Source organism: Ochotona princeps, chromosome 23 (assembly GCF_030435755.1).
Source record: "Ochotona princeps isolate mOchPri1 chromosome 23, mOchPri1.hap1, whole genome shotgun sequence".
NCBI lineage: Eukaryota > Metazoa > Chordata > Mammalia > Lagomorpha > Ochotonidae > Ochotona > Ochotona princeps.
The window spans coordinates 23,186,169-23,206,511 of record NC_080854.1 but is presented as its reverse complement, the minus strand read 5'-3'; the positions used below and the strand labels follow the sequence as shown (position 1 = coordinate 23,206,511).

Here is a 20,343-nt window from a genome sequence, read left to right as displayed (position 1 = left end):
TCCGGAAGTCCAGGCCTTCCTGGCTCTTTGCTTTGGCACTGCCATTCTCCATCTAGGATGAGCTCCTTTGATCCCCACCTTGGATCTCAATTCCTCTTTGTGGCTTTCAAGGACTTCCTTGTACTTCCTCAACCCTCCTCATTATCGGCTACTCCTGAGTTCTCGCTTCTCATTTAGGCCCGTTGGCTTTCCACTGGCTGGGCTTATTTCTGTCCTTCTTCTCTTTGATCATACCTCTCCTTTCCTATCTCAATTGCAAGTGCAGAGCACACCTCCCCCCGTCCAAAGCCCAGCTCCTCAGAGAGTCCATCAATGACTTCTTTCATCCCTCCCTTTCTCAAAACTGCCCCAACATGCGCACTGTGTGGCTCCTGGATTAGTACCTGAATCAATACACTTCCGAATCATCCCCAAACTACTTCATATGTGTGAATCTTGCCTTCCAACAGTATGAGGAGAGCTTTGAGGACAGAAATCCACTTTCTCTGCTTATATGTGTTTTATGGCTATAGAGAAAGTTTAGAAGAGAATGTGTGATCCAAGTTGGAGTCAATGTCATCCTATGGAGATAAGGCCTTTGTAGTCAGACAGGCTAGTCTCAACTCTGACATCTACTTAGTGTATAGGCTGAACCTCTATTTTCCTGACTTGTGAAATGGGGACACTAATATACGGCTGAGCAGCTATAAAAATTAAATGTCATAGATTATGTTAGGTTTCTTGCTACCTTTTGACCCATAATTAAATGCTCTAATTATGTTCCTAAATTCTGGAGAATTCTCCGAGGGAGCTGGACTGTGTGGCAGACTTTTGACCCTATAATCCTGACTGAAGCAAAGCGAGGGAGTGGGAATCTGGTCAGTGTGGATGTGGCCAATTGGGTCTGGGATGGTGTTGCACTGTCTCAAGGAGGCTTACTTCATACGGTGAGAAGAAAAGGCTATCCAGAAGAGCTCAGCACACCAAAGGATCAACCCGAGGCACAAAGTAAAGGCTCATGGCCTCAGAGATAGTGCAGGATTCGTTTGCAAAGGTCAAGCTGTCATGAAAGACCAAAACCCCAGGGATGAGAAGCAGACATTTGGCCTTGGCAGAGAGATTGTCCAGGCACCAAGCACTGGGCTGGCACTGAACACAGAGGATCAGCTCAACCAATCCTGTAGCAGCCTGGATTCTAAACAGCATGAGAAAGAGGAGACATGTAATATAACTGAGGTCTCACCAATTCGAAGGTTTGAAAACCAAAACACTCCGAAAATCTGAAACTTCTTGGGTTCTGACCAACATGATTCTACAAGTGGAAAATTCCACACCTGACCTCATGTGATGGGTCCCAGTCAAAATGCAGGCACGTTAAAAATAACACACAAATGCCCTTCAGGCTATAGGTAAGCTTGAAAGATAAATGAATTTTGTGTTTAGACTTTGGTCCCAGCCCAAAATGGCATCTTACCATGTACATGCAAATATTTAAAACTAAAAAAAAAAAATCAATTCTGGGGTCAAGCATTTCAGAAGATGGCACTCAACCCAAGAGAACGCTTACAAGTGCCTGCACTGCTCTAAGACTTTTATCTAGTAACAAACTGAACTCCCACAACAGCCCTTACTGAGCTCTCCCTCCAGATTCCTTCTCTGTGCTTTTGCAATGTGTTCTATACCCTGGGAAGCTCCTCTTCCTGGTCAGCCTCAGCCCAGGTCCCTTGCAGCTGGATTCAGCCAGTGGGGGTGCCAGCAGGAGGCACCAGCAGCCAGGAATGGTAATCATTGCACAAAGGCTTGGGGGTGGCAATGGCAGTGGCAATGTTCCTCCATGGAAAGCCACTGTGGCACACCTCTCCTGCATGCCAACCTCTAGACATCCCACAGTAACACTCACAAGCCTAGGAACAGTATTGGGTTCCCTGATGGGGTCAGCTCAAGGTGCTACTTGGTTCTTTGTTGGCTATCCCAACCCTGCCCACTTGAGTAGCTTGTCTCTTTATTACACTCTTCTCAAAATGAGCACACATCTGTTTCTCTAATTTAAAAATTGCTCTTATTTTATAAGTAGGTGGTAGAGCCAAGACAAACCAGACACCCAGTCAGCCTCATTCTAGAGTTGGGCTCCACATTTTCCTGCCAATGCAGTCTATGGAAACAACCAAGATGTGACCTGGATATACACCCAGGACTGTCATTTTGGGCTTTCACAGCTGTGAAGGCTACTGCTGGCCAGTGCTCTTTAATACATCCCAGCAGTCAGAATTCGGACACGGCACCTCATTGGCAATTGCCTCCTTCTCAAAAGAAAAGTGAAAATACATTCCCAGGCACCGATCCAAGTGAGTTTTTTGCTTCTTGTTGCTATCTCAAAATTCCCAAGGCCAGGTGACTGATAAAGAGTGGAAGCTTGCTAGCCTACTATCCTGGAGGTTGAGACAGGCCCAGAGCATCATGGTGCTGGCTTCAGCCTGGTATTTGGATGCATCCTACCAAGGCAGAGCACTGCATGGACAGACAGCAAGTGGGTATCAGCTCAGGAGTCTCTTCCCATAAAGCCACTAATACCATCACAGGCCCCACTCCCATGACCTCACCAATCACCTCCCTAAGGCTGAATCCCCAAACAACATTAACACAGGAATTTTGGAACTGAACTGCCAACACATGAACTTTCACATCCAAAGCAAATACTCATATTCTGGTTTAGTCATTATCAGAGTTTACGTTTATCCAAAAAGCTCATCCCATTGAGAGGCAAATCCAGGACACACCAGTAAGGGAGGGGAGACAGCACAGTGTGCATTAAGAAGAAGCAGGACACCTTGGAGGGTATTCAGGGTTCTAGTCCTTGGGTAGTCACTGGGACACTATAGAGGCACTACTGAGGTACATTGTCCAGGGAGAAGAATGCTGAGTGTTTATCTCCCAACTCCCATCCTTTCCTAATTGAAACCTACTTGCCAGCATGTGAACTGTCCTCCTGCAAGCCAAGCAAGCTCGTGTGGTCAGAGAAGCCTTCTGGTGAGAGTTGAGACTCAGTGACTGCAAGGGACCAATGAAAGCCAAGAGGATCTGAGACAGGACCAACAACATTCACTTCCATCTCAGGTCCATCCACGCAACTGTCTAGCCACTGATTTTGCAAGGTGTCTTGCTCTAGTTTTCAAGACTACAAAGATTTATGTCAGGCATGTTAGTGAGACAAGCTACAGTCCCTTAGACCGAAAACTTGGATTCTTCTCTTCATCATCTGGCTCCTTATTCCCCTAGACTAAGTTATGTGCTCTGTGCAGTAACTTAGGCCTTCTCTGGTTTTCATGTCCTCATCAGGATCTGGTTGTTATTACTGCCCACTCACATGATAGAAGCATTCAGAGGAGACTCAGGTGCACCCTGAGTTTCAGAGATGCTTCTCCTAACTCCCTCTAAGTAGAAATAAGCTTGTCTGCTTTTGAGAGCCAACCTCAATGATTCCTGCCAGTGCTGAAACTCTTGTCTTTGGTTTGTTGGACTCCTGTCGCAAGGAGTTTCAAATAACCAAGTTGCAGACATAACGTTAGGCTTAATGAAATCCTGTCTACATTCTTTGGTGTAAGATTCCCTTCACCTCTTTCTCCATCTGCATTGCCAAATTCACTTCAGAAACCAGGATCTTCAGTCTAGCAAAAATCAAAATTGCAGAAGCAGGAGGCATAGGCTCCCCAAGCAGGACACTGGGAATGACAGTAAATGGACCACTTCTTACATCGACTTCCTGCACCGGTGTGTTCTGTCAACCAGGAACACAAGTACTATACTATCATGACACCAGGGTGTATCATCCCCAACTGGCATGTTACTTAAGCCTTTACAAGGCTCTCCAACACCTGCCATAATAAGCAGTTAATAAGCAATAGCTATAATAGTTGTTAATGCTGACGAGTGCTCTCGTTTGGGGTCTACATTTAGAGCATAAAAACTAATGTGGGGGCTCAGTACAATGGCTAAATCCTTGTCTTACATGCTCCTGGATCCCATATGGCGTTGATTTGGGTCCCGGATGCTCCACTTCCTACCTATCTCCCTGCTTGTGGCCTGGAAAAGCAATGGAGGATGGCTCAAAACCTTAGAACCTTGCACCTACGTGGGAGACCCAGAAGAAGCTCCTGGCTTCTGGCTTGTATCAGCTCAGCCACGGCCATTGTAGCCACTTGGGGAGTGAACTAGTGGACGGAAGAGCTTTCTCTCTATCTCTCCTTCTCTCTGTAAATCTGATATTCTGAACCACAGCCCATATGGGATCCTGGCACATGCAAGGTGAGGACTTTAGCTACTAGGCTATTGCGCCAGGCTCACTAATGGCAGTTTATAAGTTCAACTAGATTGAAGGCCTTAGATTAAGGACCAAAGCTGTTGAGTTCTCTTCTTCTATAACTTTGCTTTTCAAATAAATAAGATAAGCCTTTACCTAAAACACTCATGGAAAAGAATTTTAAAAAAAACAAGTTATTTTGGTGCAAAAGCAAATGAGATACATGCAAAAATTTTTTTTCATAATACACAGTTTACATGAAATTTTTTTAGATCCCTTGTATGAATGCTCTTGTGTGAAAGCACTTCTCTTTTAATTCTATTTTTCCACAAGTTTTTTTGAAATTGCCTCATTTAGTCAAAGTTTCTCAGAGAAATAGAATCAACAGGATAGAGTTAGATATATAAGGGGAGATATTTTTGGAACAAACTTTGGCACAGTGGTTAAGGTATCCCTTGGGAAACCCATATCCCACACCAAACTCCTTGGGATTGTTTCCTGGCTCCAACCTCAGCTTCTTGCTAAGCACATTTTTGGAAATAGCCAGCGATGGCTAGAGTAGTTGCTGCCCTGTTGCAGGCACCTGGGAAAGAAGCTTGCTCTCTGTCTTTCTGCCTCTAAATAGATGAAACATGTAAATTAAATTTATTATTATTTCTTAATTTAGTGGGGGAAATACTTTGGATTTTTAAAATGACCTATTGCAGAAACTGGATCTCATGAATATGGAAACTCAGAGGGCTCACAGCATGCTATGTTGCATCTGTACAACTATGTGAATCAGTGATGTAATTCAATTCAAAGCTGATGCACAGAAACAAGACGTTAGAGGAGGGCTCTGGGTGCGAGGCTTAGAGTCCCAAAGCTAGGAGCCAGCACCTCTGATGTCCAAGCGCACAAGAGCATGATGTCTTAGCTCAGGCAGAGGATGAATTGGTTCTTCCTCCACCTTTTTGTCCTATTTGTGCCTGCAGCAGGCTCGATGACGCCTGTTCATGTAATGGCAATCTTTCCGGAGCCAAGCACTGATTATTACAGCAAAGCCACTGCTGACAGGATGCTCCCTTCCAAACCAGCTCCCTGCTCATGCAACTGGGAAAGCAGCACAGAATGTCCAAGTGCTTGGGCCTCTGCACTAACATGGGAAACCCAAAGGAGCTCCTGGTCCCTGGCTTTGGACCAGCTCAGCTCTGCCATTGCAGAGGAGTGAACCATCAGCTGCAACATGTCACTCTTTTAGCCCTTATCCTCTTTACTTAACTCTGCCTTTCAAATAAACCTTTGAAAAAATAAAGGGAAAGCTTCATTATTCAGTCTGTTATTTCAAATACTAATCTCTCCTGGAACATCTTCATAGACACAACCAAAAATAAGGTTTTATTATTTAACTGGCTAATCTTTAGCTCAATCAAGCTGATGTAAAATGAACCATCACAGGCACTGGCCTCTCACTGTCACTTTAGTACCATGCGTGGTGTGGCTAATCTTTGGTGTTCTTTGCACCTTCAGCTGCCCTCTCCATCTTCTTCCCAGAAGTGCACCTCCTCACTCTGGTCGCTGACCCTGTCCTGAGTTTGTACCCTGTTCCTGACATATTGCTCAGAAACATCTTGTATCACATTCTGATACCAGCTCTTGATTAAGGCTCCAACTCTGCCCTCTGATAAGAGCTTGAATGGCCTGGCTCCTTTCCTACCCAAATGCCTCTCCTTGTTTCCAACCTCTCCCACTAGGACAAAAACTCTGCTGTTTTCTATTTTTATGATTATCTATCAAAGATGCCAGAGCGAGAATATGGTTTTCAACCAGTTGATGGGAACTAACAGACTGTAATTTTCGAGTTACAAAAACAAAAATAGATCAATTGCAAGGAGGGGTGGGATAGTTGTGGTTTACAATGTCAACTTGCATCAGCTACAATTGCTAGGATTTGTTTCTCCCCCAGGGCATCTCAATGCATCACACAAGTGTTACTCATGCCTCAGGGCAGCTAAATTTAAAGCCATTGTGGAACTTATTCATTTGAAGTTGCTTTTGAATCAGAATAGGATTCAGAACACAAAGCATGAGATGGGACAGCTGGCACAAATCAAAGCCTAACATTTGTGGGGTGATGGAATGAAGGAGTTAATATATCATTTTTAGCTCAAGTTTTATCAATCATTATTCAAGATAGGGCTCTGGATAAAAGATTTATGTTCCTGGGGCCCCAGGTTCCTTCACTATAGAATGTGAGTCTCAGGGCCACTGGAATGGCTCACTGGTTAATCCTTTGCTTGCAAGCACCAGCATCCCATATAGATACTAGTTCATGTCCGTACTGCTCCACCGCTCATCGAGCTCCCTGTTAGTGGACTGGGGAAGCAGTCAAGGAAGGCCCAAAGACCTTTAGACACTGCACCCACGTGGGAGACCAAGAAGAAGCTCCCAGAAACCTGACTGCTCATATTCTCTTAATAATGTCCACACTTCCAAAATTCACCTTTTCCTTAAAAAAAGTCATTTGAGTTAGGCTTTCTGCCAAGCCATGGCCAAAGCAGCATAAATTAACTGCTAAGCACTAAGCAAATGAATCTGTGTCAAGACCACTGTCTGACATGTTGTGGGTTCTCAACTCATGTTCATTATTTTCCACGTAAGTGTAAACATATAACACATAACAAGAAGAACCTACACAAGATGGTAAATGTTAGTATATGTGAACATATGTTATTGAGAATCAATGTACACATGGTACAGTCTTTTCATAAGATCTATGGTAAGTTACAAATTTTGCTCTCTATTTTCTAGATGGGGAGTGGTAACAGTGCTACAGTACTTAACCCTTAAAAATGTCTGTCTGGGGCCCAGAGAGGTAGCCTAGTGGCTAAAGTCCTTGCCTTGCAAGCACCAGGATCCCATAGGGTGTTGGTTCATGTACTGGTGACCCCGCTTCCCATCTAACTCTCTGCTTGTGGCCTAGAAAAGCAGTTGAGGACAGCCCAAAGTCTTGGGACCCTTCACCCGCGTGGGAGAACCAGAAGAAGCTCCTGGCTTCAGATTGGCTCAGCTCTAGTCATTCCAGCCACTTGGGGAGTGAATTAGTGGGCAAAAGATCTTCCTCTCAGTCTCTCCTCTCTGTAAATCTGACTTCCCAATAAAAATAAATAAATCCTTTTTAAAAATGTCTGTCTGCTCTAAGTTTGTCTCCACGTCCTCCTTAGTCCGGAACTGACAGCTGCTCAGTCCGCCTCTGTCTGCAGTGACCTACAACAGTGAGAGGCAGACAAGAGCCCAAGCAGCTTGGCATCCCTGCATCCCTGACTTCACCTGGCTCTATCAGCAGCTTCCAAACCAATCCCACTGCCAGGGGCACAGACACAGCAGCCAAGCAACTGGGGCTGTGGCTGTTGTGGTTGGGGTGGCTGGCTCCACCATTTGGGAGCCACCTCACTGGTAATGCCAGGAACACTTCTCAGAGGCAATAACTTTTCTCCAGTACCATCTCGGCTTCGTCCTCTGGGAGGCCAGGGGTCGTCTTTAACTAATGGTGGCCCATCTCATCCCCTTCACCACCTGTCATAACTGTTTCCACCCTGTTTGTTCTTTTGCCTATATCCTTCCCAGGCAACCTGGGAGAAAGTGACAGAAGAGAAACAAATAAATGCTGTATTCATAACGTGAAAAACAAAAAGAAGAATTTCCCTAAGACTCATGTGTTTGCATGAGAATGACAGAAAACAACATACATGTCCATCAAACAATACTCCCCCATGGTGGGCTAGGTGGCTAAACATGTTTATCAGGAGTCCCACACTTGGTTGAATGCCCTGTAACTACCACCTCAAAGCTCCTACTAATTTTTTAACAAAAGGTCCTGCACGTTCCCTTTCTGCCAAACTCCTCAAATCATGTTAGCAGGAAGTGCTTCTTTGTGTTTCAAATCACGGCCCTTATTCTGTAATTCATCATTATCTATGTAACAGAAAACAAGACTCTTAAAAGAGGGCATCTGGTTTTAAGACTAATTGAGAAATAAATGCCAAAGAGCTGGCATGTGTTAGGAACTGTGCCAACACTGCTTTGCACCTACAATGTGCCGTTCTGTAGTTCTAGGCTGAGCTGATTGACATGTGATTGTAATTGACCCTGTGGTGAACCTTTCTGTTGCATCTGCTGTATCTGACTCTAGGGGGAAAAATCAGTTCCTTATTTCATCACAGAATTGTGGCTTGGATTTGGATGGTGAATTATGTGAATTCAATTGGATAAAAAAAAGCAGCTAAGATTGCCCCAATTAAAGGATTTTCAAATCCAGGAATATTTACCAAATTTGGTGCAGCTAGGGGGATGATTCTTAACTTTCACACGATTCTAAGTTTGCACAACTATACATACAAAGAAGCACCCAACACAAGCACCTCCTCAAGGCAGTGCATGTACTGCGTGCACAGTAGATGCACTGAGGCCTTAATCAAGGATTTATCCATTTAAGGGGAAAAAAAGATTCACACACGGCAAGTGTGCTTCTAACACATTCTGATGGGAGCATAACCGTGCATTTAATTCACAGCAATGTTTCTAGCTCATTTTACAAGCAAAAAATGCATCATAATTGAAAGACAGCTCCCAAACAACAAGCTGCAAAGGCAGCAAACAGCACCATCTCTAAGTCATGACTTAGGGATGCTAATGCGGTGTGGGAGTAAACAACTGAGAGGAGGCAGCTCTGCCTGAAATTCATGCATATAAGAGTTCTTTAAAATGTACATGTACTTTCATAAACATATTTACCTTTCAATTCCATTTTCCATGAACATTTTGAAGTCTTTGTATAAACAGTTCTAAGAGTAAAGAGGGCTAATATTCATGTCTACTATTTGCAAGTTCTCCAGGTTGTTTTCTCATTAGTCTGTGGACTACTCAAGGTCACCATGTGGTACAAGGCTGGTCTCAATGTGGGTTTAGGTTGAAAGTATGAATAAAATGCAGTGATTTTTTTTTTCTCAAGATCCCTATTTAGGGATGAAGCCAGTATGTACCATTATTTCACCTTTGAAATGGCCTTTGGTGCACCCATACAGCTAAATGAAAATGTTGGACAAGAGAGACACAAAGTATGACATGCTGGCTCCAGACCATTTAGAGTACTATCTACCTGGCAAACTCACACTATTGCTTGTCATAAAGGACTTTTCACAGAAATCATTGAGAGAGTAAAGGTTACCCGGTACAAATTACAGACTTAGCTTTGGGAAACCCCTGTGATACACACAGGTGCAGTGTGCTCGCGAACAAAGGTTAACTGAAAGTCCAAGAGTCAACTGCCTCCACAGCGCAATACTCAAATGGATTTCTGGAATTCCCGTGGAGACCGGTGTGACTACTTGACATGACAATGAATCACCTGATCACAGAGGATGCAGTCAACATTTGTTCACTGAGTATTACGGAGTGGGCAGTTTCCTATGTGTCCTCACGTTCATTATGAGGAACATTAACCGGCCACTGCAGGTTCATCCTTATCATAGAGTTTGGAGTACCCCACCATAGGTTGGAGGCCCCAAATTCTAAGTCTGTGCTGCCAAGGGAAGCAGCTACCATTGTTCTCCTTGTCATCCTCATGTTATATATTTACCTCACCCTCATAACAAGAGCTGGTAGCAGAGTCAGCTGCAACGCTGATTTTACCAGAGAAGCACGGAGAAGGAAGACAGACTTACCATCGTCTTCTCAGCTCTTTTTCGTCTATATCCTATCATCTCCCATTTCTGTGCTAAGTAAAGATTTAGCATTGTTTGGAAATAAGCTCTAGCATTAAGTCCCAACAAACCAGGCTAAAAGTAAAAATGGATTCACTCCTGCTGAAGTTTCACATTATCAAGCTAAATTGAAATTACTTATCCAATCTTCTGAGAAATCAGGATTAGGCACATTTTCCAAATGGGCCAGTTTCAATTGGCATGATCATGAAATTCCCTCCACTTTAATCCCAGCTCAGAAAAAGGTACCTGCATGTAACCTGATATCAGCCAAGAGGTATTTTCCCATCGTTCTGTCTCCTGTTCCCACCTCACAAGAAAGGAGTTGCTCTGAAGCCAGGAGTCAGGAGATTCTTCTGGGTCTCCCAGGCAGGTGCGGGAGCCCAAGAACTTGGGCCAGCCTTGGATGCACTCCCAGGCCGCAGCAGGGAGGTGGAATTGAAGTGGAGCAGCCAGGACTAGAACGGGCAGCCATTTGCTATGCTGGTGCTAACAGGCAAAAGGCTAGACTGTTGACCCAAGAAAAATAACTTTTCAATATCAATCTGCTTTTTTGATTTTTATGTTTGCTTGCCTTAGCCCTTTTCTGCCTATAAAATCAATATTCTCTATTTGGATTAAGGGGAACGCTTTGAGGAAATAAAGTACTACCTGATTCTAGAAGCTTAGAAAATAGCATTAGTTAAGATCTTTACACTAAGACCTTGCTTGAAATATCTATATTCCACATTGGAGTGTCTGGGTTTGGGTCCCAGCTCTACTCCCACTTCCAGCGCCCTGCTAATGCACACTCTGGGAGGCAGCAGATGATGGTACAAGTGTTTGGACCGCCTACTTCCTACCTGGGGGACCAACTGGAATTCCTGGTTCCCGGCTTTGCCTGGATCACCTTAGCTATTGCAGACATTTGGGAAATAAGCCAGGGGATGGGAAATGTTGTCTCTCTGCCTTTCAGATATTTTCAGAATGTTGTGGTTTTTGTCTCTTGATTCTGTAGTCACTATCTCCTCCAACATCTCAGTGTCCCTCTGCTCTACATCCTCTCATTTCCCCACGCTTCTCTCCTCCCTGGTGCTCTGCTGTACCTCACCCAGGTGCTGCTGATGACGCTGAATAATACATATCCTAGGAACATGAAAAGTTTACTCTTCCAGCAGATCTGGTAGTGTTCCACTAATGCTGATACTTCAATATATTTAATAAACATATTCTTTTCTACTTTCCTTTTCTGTCATATTATTTCCAAATTCTTGTTTTATCATTTTTAGCTCAAGTTGTCATCCTGAAAATAACTTATCTTTCTCCATTTTCGTAAGCTATTGCTAGAGTAAAACAGTTGGTAACAGAAATATATGCATTGTAGACATTTAAGATAGTGAAACTGTTCTATTTGGGAGGCTTCTAAGATAACTTACTGTATGGAGACCAACTTGAGTTGGTTCTACAAATGGGTAGGATCCTAATAGGTCAAGAAGTGGAGGGAGAATGTTTCAAGTAAAAAAAAAATGATATCAAATAGTAAAGAGCCACAAGGCATCAATATGAAAGGAGGACTGAAAGTAGACTGACGTGAGTGAAGCTCCATGCAGGATCACATCTCCATGAAGATGGAAACCACATGTGACAACCACGTTTGGGATGACCTTAGGGGTCAAGCCAAGGATTTTCCTTAGTCAGGCTGATTTTTTTTTACAAGTGACAGATACAACTCAAAAGGGATCTGGAGGGACTTGGGGACAGAATGGGATCTGTGGCCTGTAATCAGCCACAAGAAGGTACCAGGAGCCAAGGCTCCTAGGGCTTCAACTTCCCAGTCTTAATTGCCTAACTCCTCTCTCAGTTGCATATTTCCTCACCTTGGCTTCTATCTGCACATCTGTCTCATCCTTTTCTCTCTGCACATCATATTTGTCTGCTTCCTGTGAATACAATACATGGCAATCCACCCCACAACTCACAGGTTCATATCTCCTCAGTTCAAACACTCAGCATCTTTGGCTTTCCATTCCAAAGTTCCTTGAGAGAGGTTTTAATTATCCATTCCTAATTGAAAAACAGAATTGATGTTATATTGAGTAACCATGACTTTGGGGCCTATTTCCAGTTTGGAGCAGCTCTCAGATATGAAATATGCCAAGTGCTAGTTGGGCAGAAGCCTTAAAGGACATATTCAGTACTTTCAAAGGAACATTCTAGAGAAGAGCAAACAATAAAAGTGATCTTACAAGGCTTCAACAGGCATAAGAATGGGAAGCTTCTAAAGGGACAAACACCAAAAAGGAGCTGTTTGAACCTAACTATTGAAGACTTTAAATAATGTGGCCATGGTCAACCTGACCACTACTGTCTAGCAAAACACACTCAACAAAAACATTTTATTAGGTTTTTAGAGAAACTTTTGTCATTTCACAGCTCAGTGCCAGGTCTGGTTTTTTTTTATGTATATGCTACCTATATTTTTGTGATTTAGCTCTCTTTATCTGTGCTTACCCAATTTCCTGCTTTGAACTTGGGATAACCCAAATTAAAAGAAACGCATAAAATGAAATAAATTCTATGCTGTCAAATTCTAACTACTACATAGGACATTACGAAATTATTATTCCTTAAAATCTGTTTTTTCATCTGCTGCTAGTTAGTGTAATTGGCGAGCTGAGGTCATCATCATTGGTCTAAGCCCACGCATGGGACACTCAGCTTCTCTCCATCCATTCACCACAAACCATATCCCCATGAGGATCCATTCAGAAGTGCAACTAGGGGAGGAACGAGAGAGCAGAAGCCAAAGCCCTTCCCTCTGTCTGGGGAAAATTTTAGGTATTCCCTCTCCTCCATCATGATCCGCCTTTCTGGACCTGAGATGACCTACAACACTTAATGTTGAACATAAATATTACCCAGAAAACCCTCTACGGCATTTTGGTTTTCCTTGTTAGATGTTTTTGTTCTATCTTTGATGCTCTGAGTTGCTTTCACTTGCATGAGAATAATAACGTTCTTGTTTCATAGCTATGTACACAAAAGGTCTTCAAAAAGTTCCTGAAAGTGTGAATGATATGAATGGTTAAAAAAAAAAGTATTCACAATTTTAATTCTATTTTCATGAACTTTTTATGTGTAGTTAAATATATACAAGTCCAAGAACAGGGCAGTCAATCCACTGACTGTGCCATAATAAAATGCCGCATGCTGAGATGTTTAAACCATGGGACTTTATTTTTAGTGGTTCCAGAGGCTGGAAGCTGTAGACCAAGGAGTCAGCGGGGTCGGCTTCTCCAGAACCTTGCTCCCTGACTTCAGGATGGCTGCCTTGTCCATGTGCTAGCTTCCCTCGTGCCTCTGTGTGCCCTGAATTCCTCTCCTCCTAGCAGTCTGGTCAGATTGGACTAGGACCCACCCACATGACTTCATTTGACCTTAACTACCTCGTTAAAAGCTCCATCTCCTAATACAGTCATATTTTAAGGTTCTGTGGATTGAGATTTCAACATACAAAGGGAGTGGGAGGGCACAAGTTAGTCCTTAATAGTCAACTCTGTGGTTGGTTAATTCTGCGGTTCCATTGTATCTTCTGGCCCCAGGGTTTGCCATCTGTCAGCTAGGTCATCCTTAATTTGTGGGTTTAATATTCAGGCTGACTCTCCTCAAACTGTACAATAACTGCTGCAGTTCCAGATACCACATCCAGACAGGATCAGGCCACATAAGGCAACAATCTGTGCTTGTGTGCCTCTCGTAAGTCTTTCAAAAGGTCCCAGGGTAAACACCTCTTGTCTCTGACCAAACTCCCTCTCTGCACACAGGACTAAGCTACGCACCAGTAAAAAGAAAAACAACCATCATGATTGGCTTGAGTTGGTCCCAGTTCTTCCCCCTGAGCTGTGCCAAACTCCCTGGAAAGACAAGGTTTCATTAAAGAAAAGACAGATGCTGTGGTATGGATGGTGAATGACCTCCAAAGGCCTATGTGTTAAATGCAGGGTCCCCAAGGTGGTACTACTGGGAACCAACGAAAACCTTAGCAAATGGGGCCTACCTACAAGAAGGGCCCCATATCACTGGGCATCCATATCTGTCTTTGAAAGGTAGTTCTCATAGAGGGCTGTTACAGAAGTCTGAGACTGAGCCCCCTGAATATCTCTTTAGTTCCTGGCTCAGCTTCTAATCTTGCCTCTTTATGTGTTCCACACCAGCTATCTACCACCCATATCAGCAGTCAAATCAAAGGCACTATCTGCTCATGGACTGAAACCTCCAAAATTGTGAGCTAAATTAAGCCTTGCTTAGTTGTCTCAGGTATTTTGTTGTAATAACAAAAAGCTGGCCAGTACAAGGGGGAACATCTACAAAAAAATCAGAGTTTTATGGGGAACTAATGATGTCTGCTACAGTGGCCCATCCTCTTGCTGTCCTGTGATTCCTATTCTAGGACTGGCTAGTAAAAGTCATCTCTGCACTTACAGTAAAGAGCCACATTGCAAGTTTGTGTCAGGTGCTGTAGGAAACCAAGCTAAGCCTCTGCCTATGGCACTGGCATTCTATATGGGCACAACTTCGAGTCCCACGTGTTCTATTTCCCATCTGGCTTTCAGCTAAGGAAAACAGTGTTTGGGCCCCTGAACCCACACTTCAACTCCAGAGGTCGGAAGCTCAGGGCACGTATTCACCCTAGCACTCTGCTATGAGAAGTGAACACCTTAACTGTTACCTAATAAACAATCCCAATCTCCATTGCTATGCTGAACATAGAACCACATTTTCTCCTGCTAGCCATATGGAGAATACGTGTTGCTGATAATAAGAGGAGCTGGAGAGGCTGGCATTGTGGTGCAACAGGTATAGTCTCTGCCTGCAATGCTAGCACTCCATATGGTTACCAGTTTGAGACCTGGTCGTTCCATTTTATACCTAACTCCCTGCTAAGGGAAAGCAGCAGAAGATGACTCAGTTGACTGAACTCCTGCAACCTCATAGGAGATCCAGAAGAAGCTCCAGACTCCTGGCTTCAGTCTGGCCCGAGCTCCTGCCGTCACAGCCATTTGGGGAGGGAACCAGCAGAAGAAAGATCTATCTCTTCCTCTCTATGTTAAATCTGATTTTCAAGTAAGTAAATAAATATTTTTAAACAATTCAAAAGGGGAGTTACATAAGAATGTGGGTCACTCAGCACAAGCTCATGACCAGTATGATGAAATCCACTTGGACATTATATCATATAAATGGCAGGATACTGATCAGGACACTCTGATTAGCAGTAGGTGTATGTCACTGTCATTTGGAAGTTCTTCCTACACTGAAGACAACTTGTTTAAAAGGGCTTTCTAGCTTGTTGTTGATGTCATCCTTCTATTGCCTTGCATCAGCCAGGAGAATGAGGCTCCTCTGCTATGCTTCCCCACAGCACTCAAGAATTTAAAAGTCTAGCACAGGCACTGAAAAAATTACAGGCTATTTTAAATCATCTATAAACCCTGTCCTCAGCAATTCAGTTTAGTTATCTGAGCTGGAAATGTCTTTACATCTATAATGTAAGGTTATCATGTTTTGCTTTCTGATGAGCAAACAGCGATTTGTGAATAAACAAGATTTATTTCTCCTACAATTTCTATGTAATATGGCCTTCTAAAGTGAGCTTGCTGTGTACCTGATCATGTATTTGATGTCTCTCATCCTATTCCAGCTCTCCTCCTTTTTTTTTTTTAAAGATTTATTTATTTTTGTTGGAAAGGTGGATATACAGAGGGAAGGAGAGACAGAGAGGAAGATCTTTCACCCGGTGATTCACTCCCCAAGTGACCGCAACAACTGGTAATGCACCAATCCGAAGCCAGGAGCCAGGAGCTCTTCCAGATCTCCCATGCAGGTGCAGGGTCCCAAGGCTTTGGCTCATCCTCGTCTGCTTTTCCAGGCCACAAGCAGGGAGCTGGATGAGCAGCCAAAATGCAGGGATTAGAACCAGCAACCATATGGGATCCTGGCGAGTACAAGGCGAGGACTTTAGCCACTAGGCCACTGCACTAGGCCCCCAGCTCTCCTTCTATAAATGAATGTTACATTAGATTTGATTCTTTTTAGTAAACAGGTATATATTTTTACTTACATCAACAAAGCACAACTCTAGCCTTCTGCTTCAGGGATCTGTCTGAGAAGCTTGAGACAGGGGGTGGAAAGGGTCCTTTCTCAGGAAGGAACTGCACTAGCCTCTAAATTCACATTTTTAAGCCAGTGCCTACTTAAGTCTACTTCACTGTACTTATCCCAGTCCATCTAACCAGGCACCCTTTCCTGGCCTTTTCAGTTCCTTCCCACCACTGACAGCTGGAAGGAAACGATGCCACAGCAGGCTCTCCTTTTCTCCACACACACAGACCCTCTTCCACCAACCAAAGCAGCAGGCCAGGTTCTCTCCTTTGAGAAGCACCGCTACTCTGCTAGGCGTCAAGAACACGCTTCTTAGCTTTCCCACAGGCTTTCAGGAGTTTTATGAGTTGGCCTTCGAAGTTCAGCAGGTAGTTAGAGATCTAATGAGTTAGATATTCAAGTGGCTGCATAACTGATAATTATAAAATGCAATTGAAAGAGCCACTGACAAAAATGTCCCAGAAAAGACTCTTAACCCTCAGCCCAAACAGCTGGGTCAGGATGACTTCACGGGTTATTTCACTTCTAATTTCTAGATTGCAGGATAACTTCAATAAAGACTGTGATGGGCAATTACTGAGTCAGCTACACACTTGAATTACAGCCTTTTCAACTTTTACAATGGAGTGGAGAGATGAGTCACATTTTATTACAGAGTGCTTGTGTCTGATAGACCTTTAATCTATCCCACCATAAAAAAACCAAGCACAGGGAAAAAACATCCCAAGGAAGTCGCAGCACCGAGAAAATGCTAGAGACACCATCTGCTTTACCTCTGAGCACTGTTACATCCCCCATACATGATGACTTTAACCTACATGAGAGTATTTTAGAAGGCAAAGATTATTGCAAAGCATGTAACATATTGTCAGCCCAATTTAACAAAATATGGGAAGACATTGTTTTCAACTGGCAGATTGTGGTGCTTCAATTTTGTATTAAATTCTGAGTTGTGAACAAATGCATAAAAATAGCATTCCATTCTATATCTGGGTCTAAGTCAATTAATGGAGATCATAAAATGACTCACTAGGAAGTCTGCGATACCTTCCACTGTGAGAATTCATAATATCCCCCCACTCACATACATGTTCATCTGAGGCTTGACTTTAAACAGCCTGCTGCTCACTTCATACGGAAATGTATGATCCAGAGAGTCTCCCAAGGAATGAAACAGGTACAGCGATGAAGACTCACAGCAAAGAGGCCACTTGTAAGTCTGTCTCCCACACGGCTTGGTTGAATCCTGGCCCCTGTGCTTCCAATGCAGTATCCTGCTGATGCTCATCCTGGGGTCAACAGAGAGCAGCTGCAGTCCCTGGCTCTCGTGCCAGCAGTACGAGTTCTAGGCTCCTGGCTTTGACTCTGTATAGTCTCTGCGCCTGTATTTGGGGAGTAAATCATTGGATGGAGACTCTCTCTCTCCCTCCCTGTCTCTTTGTTTCTCAAATTAAAAATGAGTTTAATTTTTTTAAAAAACTAAATAAATAATTCTCTCAAATAACACATCTTAGAACCACGCATTGTGACAGAATCCCTTTTCAACATCCTTTTGAATTCTTATTATTCTACAAGTGACAGAGGCTCACGGGGTGATCATTTGCACTTAACAACTTTCTTTAAATTTTTGGAGGGTTCTGATGAGCAAGGTTAGGGGTACCAGTTTCCTCTTTAGCAATGAGAGTGGTATACAGCTCAAAACATCTCTCAACACCAGAGGCAGTAAGAGTAAGAAAGGGATAAGTAAAACAGTGGACAAGATGCTGTATCATGTTTAAGAAAGCAGCATGGGAATTTGCAACAACAAACACTGAACTTGAAGTCCATGTTGTGCTCCACACAAAGCATGAGGCAGCTTTCTGAGCAAGATTTTCCAGGGAAGAACCCAGGATTCTATCCAAGAGAGGCAGTAATCTAGGATAAACTAGAAGTATGTAGCAGGGAGTTTCCTATTTAAGAATGAAAAGACTTCATGCTAGTCATACAGCCAGCTTCAATTAAATGCGGTGGGCATGCAAAAAAAGCAGATGATTGGGAGAAAAATGACGTATGTGAGAGGAAATGTGTTGGAGTTGTTCCAAGGGAACGAGGAAGTGACAGGTGAGGGAGCTCTTGAAGCAAAGAAAAGAATTTAGGCAAGGAGCCAAAACAGAATAATAAGGGATCAGACAGGAGAAAGAAAATCTTGTGTACTATGACTAGCAATAACCGGTTAATTCATACTTAATGCATTTTTTAAAGAATGAGTCATTGTAATGAGGGATTTCTGAGTCTGTCCACTGTAGAAGTTATATAATCCATTGCATTTTTGTGTAGGATAATACAGTCATGTGCCACTTTACAACAGGGCATGTTGAGACAGATATTCACTATTGGGCAATTTATGCTTCTGCAAGCATCATAGGAAAGGCCTTCAGCAACTAAGATGACAATGCCACTAGACAATATAATCCTATGTGACAATTATCACATACACAGACCTTGATTGACCAAAAGGGCATTCTACAGCACATGACTGTAAATAAACAAGGGACAACCACCGCTAGTCACTGAACATGACTGCCAGCCGGTTGATCACTAAATGCTCTTCCTGACATTAGCATGTATTCCTGGAGTATCATCTATGACTCTCCAAGGAGCTCCTTCTCCAAAGGATGTTATATACAACATTTTTCATTTCCAAAGACAGCCTCTGTGTAGTCTCTCATTAACATTCTGATTCTACCCTTGGTGTGTTACCTCTACGGTACAATGAAATATCTGCTGATTACAAAAATGTGCTTGGCCACACCTCTGAGCCCCAGCTGCACTTCTGGTAGATTTACTGGTGTTCCCCTCACACTGATTTTTTCCAGAAGCCCAGCGCAGGCCTACTTTGTGGGGGAGGATTATAGATGGATTCCCTAAAGAGAAATTGAATATACAAATGCACTCTGGAATTACAAGGCTCTGGGTTTGCAAACATGAAAAGACTAAATTGAAATGTTTACTTTTAAAGGAAGCTGAAGGTTGAAGCACAGTATACAGTCTCTGCTTATCTATATGACAAGAAAGGAAAATCTTAAGGGTAGCAGAAATGGGAAGACCGCAGGGAATCTAAACAAGCCCATAACTGCTACTATTGAATAAGGAGTATAAAACAGTATCTCATTTTGTCAAATTATAGGACGTGCTTTTAGTGCAATTTTTATAAATCCTGATTCAGTACCATGTGATCATGGTCATTACACACAAGTATAAAGTGCAATTACTAGCAAACAGAATGTTAGGCAACCTTCTGCATTGGATCTCTAACGCTAATCTTTACCAAGGCTGGTTGCATAGACTACAAACCATAGAGATTACAGCATCCACACCCTCATCCTAATGACCACTGGCAGTTCTGGGAATCCCATGAGAGTATGGAAAAAGCTCGGGTTTGATGTGAATAACCAGGTCACAAAATGAAGAGTCCTCACTGAGATCGCGAGAGCAGTTCTGTGAAGCAGTCGAATACAATCTCTCGGTTTGTTCGTACCTGTTGCTCAGAAAATCCTTCTGGAAAGTCATCCCAAAGCAGTAGTCATGGATGACTGCAAAGATTTTACTCCATGTCTGTTCATCACAGCACTGTTTGAAAAAAAAAAAAAAAAACACAAGAATTAATCTAAATACCAAACCACACACGTCAGCACCATAAACTATAAATTCAACTAAAATCGTGTTGTAAATTTTACATAACATAGTAGCAGAATACATAATGACACAGGACTGCATTCTCAAAACACTAGCTCAAAGAAAAACGACTCTATGGTTCCATATAGAATATATCTCTATTTTGCTTTTTAAAAATGCTTACATTGGAATGGGTGTTTAACATAGTCATCCCATATTGGGTTTCCCGGTTCAAGTCCTGCTTCCAGCTCCTGTTAACACAGAACCTTATCAGTGGTGATGCCTCAAGGCATTGGGCACCACAAAGGAAATTGGCCTCATGTCTCCTGCTCCCAGCTTCAGTTCCAGCCCAGCTCAAGCCCTGGCAGGCACTCAGAGGTATAAGGTATATCCACAGATGAGAATTCTCTATCTCTCTCACAATCGCTGCTTCTAAAGTTATTTTTTAAAGTTAGTGGGAAGTAAAATTAAAAGTTTATTTTTAATGTGAAAATAAAAATAATAAAACATATATGTATATATTGCATTAAA

At 42.9% G+C, this 20,343-nt stretch overlaps 1 long non-coding RNA gene across 1 annotated transcript in view; it reads right to left on the bottom strand.

The window, feature by feature from the left end:
- Window positions 1–425: 425 nt before the first annotated feature.
- LOC131483089 (uncharacterized) overlaps window positions 426–20,343 on the bottom strand; it is a 33,897-nt gene continuing 13,979 nt past the window's right edge. Inside the window, exons 2-3 of the long non-coding RNA XR_009247505.1 lie at window positions 19,676–19,767; window positions 426–506 (exon numbers count right to left, since the gene is read on the bottom strand). This is a non-coding gene — a long non-coding RNA (uncharacterized LOC131483089). The remainder of the gene's footprint in view (window positions 507–19,675; window positions 19,768–20,343) is intronic.